Here is a 12,510-nt window from a genome sequence, read left to right on the forward strand (position 1 = left end):
CGCTCACCTGCCTGCCTGCTTGATCTCCCCTAACCACTCTGCCTGCTGGTCTGCTTGCCCCCAACTGCACCCCCCCGCCAGCCTGATCACCCCCAACTGCCCTCCCCTCCTGGCCTGATCACCTCTAACCGCCTCTGCCTCGGCCCCGCCACCATGGCTTTGTCCGGAAGGACGTCTGGAAGGTCTCATGGTCTAATTAGCATATTACCCTTTTATTAATATAGATAGGATATGACATACTGCCATAACTATAACATATCTACCAGTATTACTCTATGAGAATATATACTTCAAGCGATAGGAAGGCATCTAATACATTACATTGTATATGTTGTAAGTAGTAGGAAATACTGTATTCGTAGCAATAATATACACCCTGTGACTTCCCTTCCTGATTTGGGAATGGTTCCCCAATTCTTTGAATGTTTCCTGGCCCTTAATGTATTTTTTTTTTGTCATTTAGTGTAACTTTATTTACTGTTTATTCCACATGATTTGAGGTCTTTAATTTCTAACCACCAAAGATTCAAAGGACAATTTTTTCCATGAAGTTTAACATTAACATCAGTGAATTCATGTATTCATGTGTTTTTATTGTAAACACCTGAATTATTCACATTGTCATAGATCCTGAACTCATAAGCATGGACCATGCACAGGCTGGCAGCAAGCCAGGAAGCCACTCTGCAAGCAAACAGATACTCTGCATAAGGAGAAAAGTCATAGCACAACATTTAATGTCCAACCTGAGTCACCTCAGAATGTTATATATATTGACTTCTTAATTCATATAGTATTGGGAACTCAACTGCTTGGTTGGTGACAGGGTTGACCTGGTTTCAGGAGGATTATTCCTAAAATAATTAAGGAAAGGGGGACTCAATCTTTCTTCTTGGTTGTTTGCTCCTCCCCAGCACCTTCATCTTTCTTCTCATCCTCAGCTTCTTGGGCATCTTCTCCTTCACCTTCACCTCCTTCTTTTTCCTCCTTTGCGTCCTCAAATTCTTCCTTGGCACCTTCTTCCTCTTCCTCTCCTTCCTCTTCCTTAGCCTCTTCCTTCTCCTTCTCCTTCTCCTCCTCTTCAGCTTCTCCTTCAGAGTGGGGGTTCATCCTTAGCTTCCTCAGTTTTTGCAGCCTCAATGGTCTCCTCCACTTCTATCTGCTCCTCCTGGACGTGGCTGGTGTATTAAGAAGGGAAGGAGCGAGCGGACATCAAGTAGGAGCTGGTCTGTAAATCACCATAGGCAGATCGACCAAAGATCTGGGAACTCTGGGAGTAGCCACTGTCTATGCTTCCCACGTTGGTGAAACTGAGCCAGGTCTCCTCACCTTCCAAGAGTTTCCTGTAAGCTGCAATGTCAATGTCCAAAGCCATCTTCACATTGAGGAGGTCCTGGTATTCTTTTAAATATCATGCCATTTCACTCTTTGTAGTTCTCAACTCATTTTCTAATTTGTTGATTGTGTCCTGCATAGCACTAACATGGGAGTTCTGCTTATCCTCCAGCTCTCGCAGCTGCTTTTCCAGAGCTTCATTCATGCCCCAGCATGCTTTGATCTCCAGGGTCTTAGTCTTGAGCAGGCGGCGGCTTTTGGACACCTCGTCCTTGGTGGCGCACACCCCGTAGGTGTTCTTGGCAGTGCTCTCGGTCAGCATGGTGAAGCAGCTCTTGTACCATTCTTCAGCATTCTGCATGTTCTTGGCAGCCAGCTTCTTGTACTGGGCACGGGTGTCCTTGAGCGTGGCAGAGAGGTCGGACTTGGAGAACATGTCCATCTCCACGGAGATCTGAGCATACTGAATCTGCGCCTGCAGCTCGGCGATCTCCTCTTCATGCACCTTCTTCAGAAAGGTGATTTAGTCCATCAGGCTGTCGATGTGCTTTTCGAGCTCAGTGCCAGTGAAAGCCACCTCATCTGCACCTTTGCACGTCTCCATCAGCCAGCCCTCTGCATCCTCATGGTTCAGCACCTCTTCCTGGTAGCATGCCTGCAGGTAGCTCCCAGTCCCTTTCAAGCCCCAGTGCCTGCTAACTGCCCACTTTCCTTTCCTCACCAGGGCCGGGGCGCGGTGGGCCGGGGCACAGGCATCCCATTTTCATTAAAATGTTCAACTCTGGCCTGCTCCACCAGTGTCCACAGGTGGCCCGGGGGCAGACAGTGATCCCAGAGATACTGGCCATCCCCGCCTGCCCGGTCCCCGATGGTGGCCTGGACCCTGCGGGTGGCATCAGGTGCTGCCTGCCCCACCTGCATATGCAAATTTACCTGCCATCTTTGTTGGCTTAATTTGCATATCACTCCTGATTGGCTGTGGGCATAGTGGAGGTATGGTCAATTAGCATTTTTCTCTTTTATTAGTGTAGACTAGAGAACAAAATTTTTGCAGTCTGGGGGGGATGGAGAGGTCTCTCAGCCCGCTGTGCCCTCTTGCAATCTGGGAGCCCTCGGGGGATGTCCCACTGCTGTAGAGGTGGGAGAGGCTCCCACCACCACTGCTGCGCTCACCAGCCATGAGCCCAGCTTTCAGCTGAGTGGCACGGAGCACACTGATCACCAGGGGACAGCTGCTGCATTGAGCGTCTGCCCCCTGGTGGTCAGCAAGCATCATAACAACTGGTTGATCACTGTTGGGCCAAAACCTGCTCTCTGACATCCCCTGAGGGGTCCTGAATTTCCAGAGAGTGCAGGCCAGGCCGAGGGACCCCACTGGTGCATGCTCAATGCCAGGGAGGGATGCGGGAGGTTGGCCAGCTAAGGAGAAAATGCAGGAGAGCTCCAGGGCATGTCTGACCCATCCCACTCAGTCCTGATTGGCTGGACCCCAGCAACAAACTAACATGCTAGTCGGAGTGTCTACCCCCTGGTGGTCAGTGCACATCATAGCGACTGGTTGACCGGTCAACTGTCTTCCCTGGGGGTCAGTGCATGTCATAGCAAGAGGTTGAGTGGCCTTAGCATATCATTAGCATATTACACATTAATTGGTTGTACAGCCGACCTGATGACCAGACACTTAGCATATTAGGCTTTTATTATATAGGATTCTCCTGACTTGAGCCTTCTTCTGGTCTGTCATCAGTTTTGTTACTTAAGTGTTCTCCTTGGTCCAGAAGATTCTTAGGGCTTGTTTCCCATAAGGGACCACCTTGGGCTGAGTTAAATGGAACATTTTGCAAAGGGTGGTCCATGGAACACTAGTTACCACAGATACGAAGTGCTCCAAGAAAGAGCTCACTGAAGTTCTGGGCTGAATAAAAATGAAGAAGCATCTTTGTCATAGGAGATTGTGATCTCTTCCCCTTACCTGTTAGAGCTGCTGGGACTGTGGCATCAGGAAACCAGGGCAGATGAATGTCCCATCACTGCATAGTTAACTAACCCTACAGATAAGAGAGGAAAGGGAGGGAGATGCCTTTCTCCATCCCCCTCCCAGGTTAAACCCTACCTCATGCCAGGGACATTGTGGAGGAGAGAACAAGAACAAAGACTTTAGATGTATACAGAGCATCAAGGTTCAGTTCCCAAGGTTCAGTTTCTACTTGTGTGGTATTCTGTAAATTATCTCTCCAAGCTTTGTATTCTTATCAAAGGAATAAGGATAAAAATATCTGTCTTTTAGATTTGTTGTGAAGAATAACTGAGAAAGAGACAAAGAGCCTATGATCACCCTGACAAATCCAAACACTCTAGTCCCCCTTATCCATCATCCCACATTCCACAGTTTCAGTTACCCATGGACAGCTATGGTTCAAAAATATTAAATGGAAAATTCCATAAATAAACAATTCATAATTTTTTAGTTGTGTGCCATGCTGAGTAGCATGATGAAAACTCATGCCATCTCCTCTCTCCCACCCAGGACTTGAATCATCCCTTTGTCCAGCATATCCAGGCTGTAAATGCTCCCCACTTAGTAGCTGCCTCAGTTAGCAAATCAATTGTCACAGTATTGAAGTACTTGTGTTCAAATAACTATTATTTTACCTAAAAGCCATTCACTTCATTACAGTATATTACTATAATTGTTTTATTTCATTATTAGCTGTTGTTAATCTCTTACTGTGACTAATTTGTAATAAACTTTATCATAGCTATGTATATATAGGAAAAAAATGTACTATATATAGGGTTTGATTCTAGTCGTAGTTTCAGGAATTCACTGGGGGTCTTAGAATGTGTCCAACATGGATAAGGAGGACTACTGTACTATCAGAACTAAAATCTAAGTCTCCTGATTACCAACCAGGTTTCCTTTCCCCATTTGAAGATGGGGTTGACCCCTCTCTTCTAATCAGCGGCCCTCTGTCCTCACTTCCTCCTTAGAAGTGTTTTGGTCCAAGACTCCCAGACAGACATGCCCATTTGACAAACACCAAGCATGACATCTGAATTATATTAATAGTCAATCCTAACATGGGCAGAAAATCCTGTGGCTGGGCAGCTTGTCAGCAGATTGAAAATCTATGGAGACACTGGAAATGGAAGATTGTGCTGAGCTCTGGAGAGTGGAGAGGGTAGCTCTCCTACTCCTGTTGTTGGCAGAAAGACTGGCAGGGGCCATCCTGGCTCTGGGAGAAGTGGGGAGTCATCTGAGACCAGTCAACACTCATTCACCCCCTCCAATCTCTAAAATGAGATGGAAACTGGCAGCCCTCAGGCATGTTTCACTTGGCCCACACAATAATTTTAAAAATTCAGAGTGTACACATAAAAATTCAGATTTACAGCTTCATTTTTTTTTTAAATCTAAATACCCTTGCATAACAGTAACTGCCAGGGTAGAATAGATGCAGCCCCACTCAGAAAAGCTAGGAGCTCTGTTCCTCAGTCTCCACCCCTTCCCATTGTTATACATCATCTTCTTCATGTATTCCTCAATGGCTCTTCCAGGTTCCAGATTCATTCAATATATTGTGTGCCAGTTACTGTGCTGAGTACTAGATATATAAAACAGATTACTGAAGAAGGGAGATAAACATAACAATAGCCCCTAGGAACTCTGACACTTCTGGGAATCCAGAAGTGGGAAAGACTAATAGCAACACCTATAATTTATTGAGTACTTACTGTGTGGTAAGCATTTGCCTGACTGAGGAATTGGGGTTGGCTTCTCAGAAAGGTTTCTTTTCAAGAATATTAAAATTGTCATCTAGAGAAGGGCATTTCAGACAGAACCACATCCTCAAAGGCTTGTGAACAAGCCAAGGGGGTTCAGTGAATTACATGAAAATTATGACTATGGCCTGAGTTGAAGACAAGGTTGGGAAGAGAGAAGAGCTACAAATGTAGTCTGGGGCTAGAGGGAACTGAACTCTATCCTGTAGTCAATGGGAAGGCATCTGAATTGTAACTGGCTCCTTCACAGCCCTCCCTGGCTTAGATAGAGATCAAGGGTCAAGAGTCCTGCAAGGGAGAGACTCAAAGGAATAGAGCCACTATTCTGTCTAGGTGTTTGTTTGGAAAGAGATACTGGTGCAAATTAGCCTAGGCTGGTGCCCACCACCCCTCACCTAACCCTCCTGTAGGATATGTTCAGGGAATTCATATAGACTAGAGGCCCAGTGCACGAATTCGTGCATGGGTGGGATCCAGCTGGCCAGCCCCAATCGGGGGGGATCAGGGCTGGGCCTGTTGGGAGGAGGAGATGGTGGGAGATTGGCCGGCCTGCCCCGATAGGGGCCCAATAAGGCTGGGCTTGTTGGGAGGAGAGGCTGCCAGGCGATTGGCCAGCGGGCCCTGCCCCTGATTGCCATTGGGGGATTGATTGGGGGTGGGGCCGGCCATGGGAAGGGGCTGTGGATGGTGGGTTGGCCGGCCCTGCCCCGGAATGGGGAGGGGGGTGCCAATCGGTGGCCAGTGGCCTGGGGGAGGGGCCATGGGTAGTTGGCCAGCCAGCCCTGCCCCTGATCAGGGTGGGGCCAAGCAAGGGGAAGGGCTGTTGGAGGTTGGCCAGCTGGCCCCACCCCCTATTGGGATGGGGGGTGCGATCAGGGGCCAGCCGGCCAGGGATAGGGGCTGTGGGCCTATGATGGTGGGGCAGGCTGATTGGGGGTGGGGCTGGAGGGAGGGAAAGTGGGACGTTTGGATGACCAGCCTTGCCCTTGATCAGGATGGGAGAGTCCCATCGGGGAGGGCTGGTGGGGAGGGGAGGGGCCACAGGAGGTTGGCTGGCAGCCCCACGGGCTAGTTAGCTGGCCACAGTGGGAGTCATAGTGACTGGTTGTTCCGGTCGTTATGGCGTTACGGTTGCTGGCTTTTTATAGATTAGTCCAAGTCCAACATGATGAGGAAGGTAAAACTGGTGCCAAACATACTAACAACCCATTTGAGACCCAAGGGTGATTCATTTCCCTCTTTCTTGAGCTGATCATACTCTTCTTCTATTAGAACAGAGGGTTGTCTCTTTGTAAATGTCTATGGATGTCCATCTTTCCCCTCAAAGCCATGCTCACAATATCTCTCATAAATATGTGCCTACCTTATTGCTCCTTCCAGTACCTTCTCCATTTTTTGTTAAATCCTTTATCTTTGTGATCACTTCATTCTGGACAATACCCATTTACACTAACATGCCAAGGGTTATGGGGTAAGTTTGGGGCCACTTTGCCATGCAGATTATTTAGGAAAAGCAACATGAGAGCCCTTTGGGAAATTCTCGCATGTAACTAATTCAGAAAGTAATATCCTGTTTTGTCTGCACTCTGTACTAGTCCTCATGTGTCCTGTAGAGGAATCCTGGGGTTTCTCCTCGCTGGCTGAAAGATCAACAAAGCACTGGCTCCCAGCCCTACCCTAGAGCCATCCTGAAGAATTACACTAAAACAAAGTGTTCTCAAAAACTGAACCAAAAACAAAACCTTCAAGGTCTTACTAGCTGCTGCTTTCCAGTCTTGGAGCAGAAATTTCAATTTTTATATGAAGGACAAGCCTTTATATCAAGAGTAGTTAGCTCAAAAACTTTTCATTTAAAGGAGTCTCCTTTTCACCTTTACTTTCAAGAACTCTTCAGAATACTGACTACCAGTATCAAGCAGTTGAGCAAAAATATGACAAAAGTCCACTAATAGTTCAGTAAGAGTTTTTAAAGGAATTTTAGTTCTGTTAATCATAACAGTGTATTTATCTGCCCATTGAAAAATGGCAACATGCATATGTGTGAGGTGTCTCTCTTCTGTCCAGCTTGCATTGTTCTCAGCAATTACTTGGAAAGCATATTGATCATGGAGGCCTTTGCAGGAATTTTCTTTTCTACACTCTGTCCTTGACAGGTGTCCACCTTCAGATTGCAAATCACTGTGACTCAGAAGAAACAGCATGGGTACAGTGTCTTATAGTTCTTCTGGGTTTGCTTTTTGTTTTGTCAAAGAACAGAATTCCCTGTGATATCTGTAGAAAACAATTGCGATTTGGTGAAAGTTGTGTGACACTGTATCTGCTTCCTTCTGTTTCGATGATCCTGTCTCCTCAAAGGGTGGATCCTTTGAAGGTCTCTTCTGTCATCAAATAATCTTTTTATAGGATCTGCAGCTTAGCACTTCCTAGAGTACTGTAGTTTCTTCTCCTAGAGCTAATACTCCAGAAAAGAATTTATCTGGACTTAAAAAGAAAGAAGAAAAAAAAAAAAAAAAAAAACCCAGCCCTAGCAGGTTTGCCTCAGAGGATAGACTCTGCCCATGGACTGAAGGGTCCCAGGTTTGATTCTGGTCAGGACATGTATCTTGGTTGCAGGCTGGATCCCCAACCCTGGCCTAGGCCCGCATGCGGGAGGCAACCCATCGATGTCTCTCTCTCTCTCTCTCTCTCTCTCTCTCTCTCTCTCTCTCTCTCTCTGTGTGTGTGTGTGTGTGTGTGTGTCTCTCCCTGTTCCTTCTACTCTCTCTAAAAATCAATGGAAAAATATCCTTAGGTGAGGATTAACAAACAAACAAACAAACAAAACAAAAAAAAAAAACAAGGAAAAAACACACACATAGTAATGACCTTAGAAAGGGCATCCCAGGTCAACAAGATCCCAAAGTTTCAAAAAGGAATTAGCAATAAACTACATTCATCATGCATTGATGAGCAGCATGTGCCAGATGATGTGAAGCAAAATAAAAATATTGGCCTTAAGGTGGTGAGACACACAAGGTGGAAGTGTTTTAAGCTTATTCCTGAGCTATGAAAGCACAGAAACCTAAGTAAGATAAACTCCATGAGAGGCACCAATAAAGTGTCATTGGAGTTCAGAGAAGAGGAATGGTCCTCTACCCAGATGAGATCTGGGTAGGCTCACAGTAGAAACAATGTTTGAGTTGGGCCTTGAAAGATGAGACCATGTGGACACTTCTTTAAACCCCATGCCTGCTATGTTTGTGGCTTGGTTCCAGAAATTGGAGTTTGGGTAAAGTAGTAATAAAATGGCTTTCACTTAATCATGGAAGGCTTTTCACTAGAGGATGGGTGAAGAAATCTTTGAATGAGGGTAAAAGTCACATCCCTTTTTCCAGATAAATTAATTACAGTAATAAGCTTTCAGATTGTATATGTTAGTCTCAAAGAATCAAGTTCCAGTTGATCTGAATACCCTGACTTTCCCTGGTACAGGTTGACTTGTGTCCCCTCAGATTCATATGATGAGGCACTAAATCCCAACACCTCAGAATGTGAGCTGGAGGCATGAGCAACTAAAGCTAAATGTGAACGCTATAGGGAGAAAGATCTTGGCATTTGTTTTTCTGGCCTAGATAAAGAAAAGTTAAATTTCTCATAAGTTTATATCATTCTGACAAGAAAGACTGAAAACCTGGAGTTGTCTTCGATGGAGCTGATCCTTAAGACTACGCTATCAGAATGGTGAGCCTAGAAGCAAATGGAAAACTGAATAGACCCTATTCTTGGAGGTTATAAGAGACTTGCTAGAAAAAGAACTGCGGAAATAGAAATCTAAATGTCTAAAAACAATATAAGGTGAGAACCGATATCAGAGGAAGAACACCAACTAGAAGATGGACCAGAATCTAGCCAATCCCATGGGACTGAAGCCAAAACAACTTGAAAGGTACATGAGAAGAGTGATGAACAACCAAAGATAGCATGAAAAAAGATGTGAATGAAAATTCTCAAATTTAGGAAAATATAAAACTATTTTCACAAGAAGCTGAAGCATGTGAGTGAATGAAAGGAAGAGTGAAATGAACAAACAAGAATAGATGCATAGTGTAAAGCATGTGCATCAAATATTCTACATAAGACACCTCACATCAAGCCTAACTGAATGCTTATTAAAGATGGCAGATGTAGCAAGGCAATCGTTAGTGGGAACTTGACAAAAAGAATTGGAGACCACTAAAATGATCATCCAAAAAGGCCTTTGAAGAAACTGTTTGTGCCCCTGAGATTTTTTTCCTTACAAAGTCTTGAAGAAAAAAACAACCAAATATACAGTATAGTATATCATATATATATATATATATATATATATATATGAAGATAAATATATGCTAATATATATATGAAGATAATATATATATGAAAAAGATAAAAAGAAATATTTGAAGATCATATCAAAACTATCTCAAGGAAGGAAGTGTCTTGAGAATCAAACACTGCAAATATTGAAAAGAAACTTCGAAAGCTTAAAATTTAAAAAATGACTGACCTGTGACAAGTAAATGTAACAAGGTATCACAAGTAGAGGGAAAAAACAGCTTAGAGATAGAGGAGAAATGCCTCAATAGATGAAAACCTGAGCCATGCTCCTGCGTAAGGAAAATAAGACAACGCTGGCAGAAGAAATGCAAAAATATAGGTGTCCTTTGAAAGACCAAATTATTGCCACTAATAATGAAGCTCATCATATGTGTTAATAATTCAAATGCTAATAATAGATAAAGAAAATGCACACAGTGGACTAATATTAACTGAAGCGAAACACATGTATGCTTTCAGAAAGAGTATTCAAGGATATGGTAATCCAGTTATAGCATTTGGCCAGCCTCAGCAGACCAGTCCTTAGGATTAAAAGATCACCAAGGCAGGAGCCATGCTCATCTGGGATGGCTCAGGGACCCAGCATTCAAAGTATCGGTTGTGGACCTGATGCTCCTTTCATAGGATCCAGATCCCCGATGATGGTCTCTCCATGTTGTCAACCCAATCCTGAACTAGTTCTTCCTCCAGCTGGGTAAGATAGAGCTTACCCTACTGCTCATGACTCTGGTCACCTCTCTGCACCAGCCTGATGCAAGTTTTAGTGTGCCTCCTGTTGATGGAGTCCAACATTCTCAAAAGCAGAGTCCAGTGGAAAGGATACCTAAAATGCTCTTGGAAATGTATGTCCCTCAGGTCCATCATTCCCACTGGGAATTGGAGCAGCTTGCCAGGCTGCCTTCCTTCATATTGGTATTCCAGGCAGGTGTCCCATGTTGGGAATTGATATATGAGGGCAGTTCATGAAGGAAATGGGTTTTTCCCATTCCTCCAGTGAACCCATGTGGGGAACATTCTAGATCACTCCATCCTCTAGTAGCATCAAGGAAAGCTTGTTATGGAGGTGCCCTTGTCATGGTTCCACTATTTACTCCTGAAAGAAGGAGTGAGAACATGTTTTGCTGATTCCATTTTCAAGTGAGATTAAAAATATATATTACTAGAGGCCTGGTACACAAAATTCGTGCACGAGGGGCGGGGGGTGTTGTCCCTCAGCCCAGCCTGCACCCTCTCCAATCTGGGACCCCTTGAGGGATGTCCGGTAGGATCAGGCCTAAATGGGCAGTCGGACATCCCTCTCACAATCCAGGACTGCTGGCTCCCAACCACTCACCTGCCTGCCTTCCTGATTGCCCCTAACCGCTTCTGCCTGCCAGCCTGATCACCCCCTGACCACTCCCCTGCCAGCCTGATTGATGCCTAACTGCTCCCCTGCCAGCCCAATTGCCCCTAACTGCCCTCCCCTGCTGGCCTGGTCACGCTAACTGCCTGCTCCTGCCAGCCCGGTTGCCTCCAACTGCCCTCCCCTGCAGGCCTGGTCCCCCCCAACTGCCCTCCCCTGCTGGCCTGATTGCTCACAACTGCCCTCCCCTGCTGGCCATCTTGTGGCGGCTATCTTGTGTCCACATGGGGGCGGCCATCCTGTGTGTTGGAGTGATGGCCAATTTGCATATTAGATAGGATTAATTTCAGAGAAGGAGGAAGAGGGAGAGAGAGATAGAAACATCAATGATGAGAATCAGTGATCGGCTGCCTCCTACACGCCCCACACTGGGATCGAGCTTGCAACCCAGGCATGTGCCCTGACGGGGAATCGAACCCTGATCTCCTGGTTCATAGGTCGATGCTCAACCACATAGCTATGCCGGCCAAGCTCAAGTGAGATTTCTTGTAAAAATCTAGGAGTAGGGAAGAAAGTTTCTGTCTTCTTCTAGGATTACTTTGAACACTTCTTTTGTTAGTTTTACTATTTTTAAGTGATTGCACCTTTGTTCAAATTGAAACAATGGAATTATAAATCACAGGGTAGTATTTCTGTGAGTGGATTATTCATAAATTATGATCTTGTGAATAACTTATTTTTGTTTTACTATACTCCTTAAGTAATGTAAATATTGTATTTGTTTGATTAATCAGTCCACCATAGCATAAGTGATAAGAATTTTACGTGGGCAGTTCAGAAATTAGACACATTTGAAACTATAAAGACTATTTTTGTTTGCCAAGAACTGTATTTAATAAATTTATGGGGAAAAATGGAAAAGTAGCTTGAAGTTTACATAGATAAATTATAATTGGTTTCAAATAAACAAATATTAATTCTATCCTTCTCCCCTTAACAATAGAGTAAAGGACAGGGATGTTCCTTTCATAGCTTTAGCATTCATGTATTTCACAGTAGATACTAGGACCTCAAAAACTATCTAATGTATGAAAAAAATGAATGAATTGATATATGAATTTTGCTTAGTTGTTCTTGTTTTTATCATCTCTATCTCTCTTTATCTAATTGTAAATATATTATAAAAAATTTCCTAAGTTACTAGGTCAACCATTCTGAGATGTAGCACTTAGAATTTTCCTGGTAGATTTGTGAGTAAGACCAGCTTCTTCATTCTGAGTTTCTCAGTCTTAAACTTTGCTGCTGGGAGTGTATGATGGTTGACACTACTAATCTGTTTTAAGACTGCTGGGTAATAATTACAAGGGCTACCATTTAATAAATGTTAGTACCAGACCCTGTGTGCCAGACACTGTGCTAACCATCTTACATGTATTAACTTACCTAATTTTCATAAGCTCTAGAAGATAATTGCTCCTATTTTCTCTTTTCTAATCTTAAGAGACAAAAATGTTAAATTACTGGGCAGTAAGCGAACAAGTCCTGCATTCTCATTCTCTCTCTCTTTCTCTTTCTCTCTCACACACACATCTCTAAAGCTTAAGCTCTTGTTCATTGTGCTATATCCATCTCTGTAAGGAGGGAAAACACAGGTTCAAAGAACATAATGTCCTGTGCATACAAAGTATATGTTG

At 44.2% G+C, this 12,510-nt stretch overlaps 1 pseudogene across 1 annotated transcript; it reads right to left on the bottom strand.

Annotated features, from left to right (window-relative positions):
- Positions 1–879: 879 nt before the first annotated feature.
- LOC308233580 (neurofilament light polypeptide-like) lies at positions 880–6,562 on the bottom strand (annotated as a pseudogene). The gene is made up of 2 exons: positions 6,482–6,562; positions 880–1,990 (listed from the first exon to the last, which is right to left on the bottom strand). The product of its transcript is annotated as a neurofilament light polypeptide-like (transcript).
- Between the last annotated feature and the right edge of the window lie 5,948 nt (positions 6,563–12,510).

This window comes from Plecotus auritus, assembly GCF_963455305.1.
Source record: "Plecotus auritus genome assembly, chromosome: 9".
NCBI classification, from domain to species: Eukaryota; Metazoa; Chordata; class Mammalia; order Chiroptera; family Vespertilionidae; genus Plecotus; species Plecotus auritus.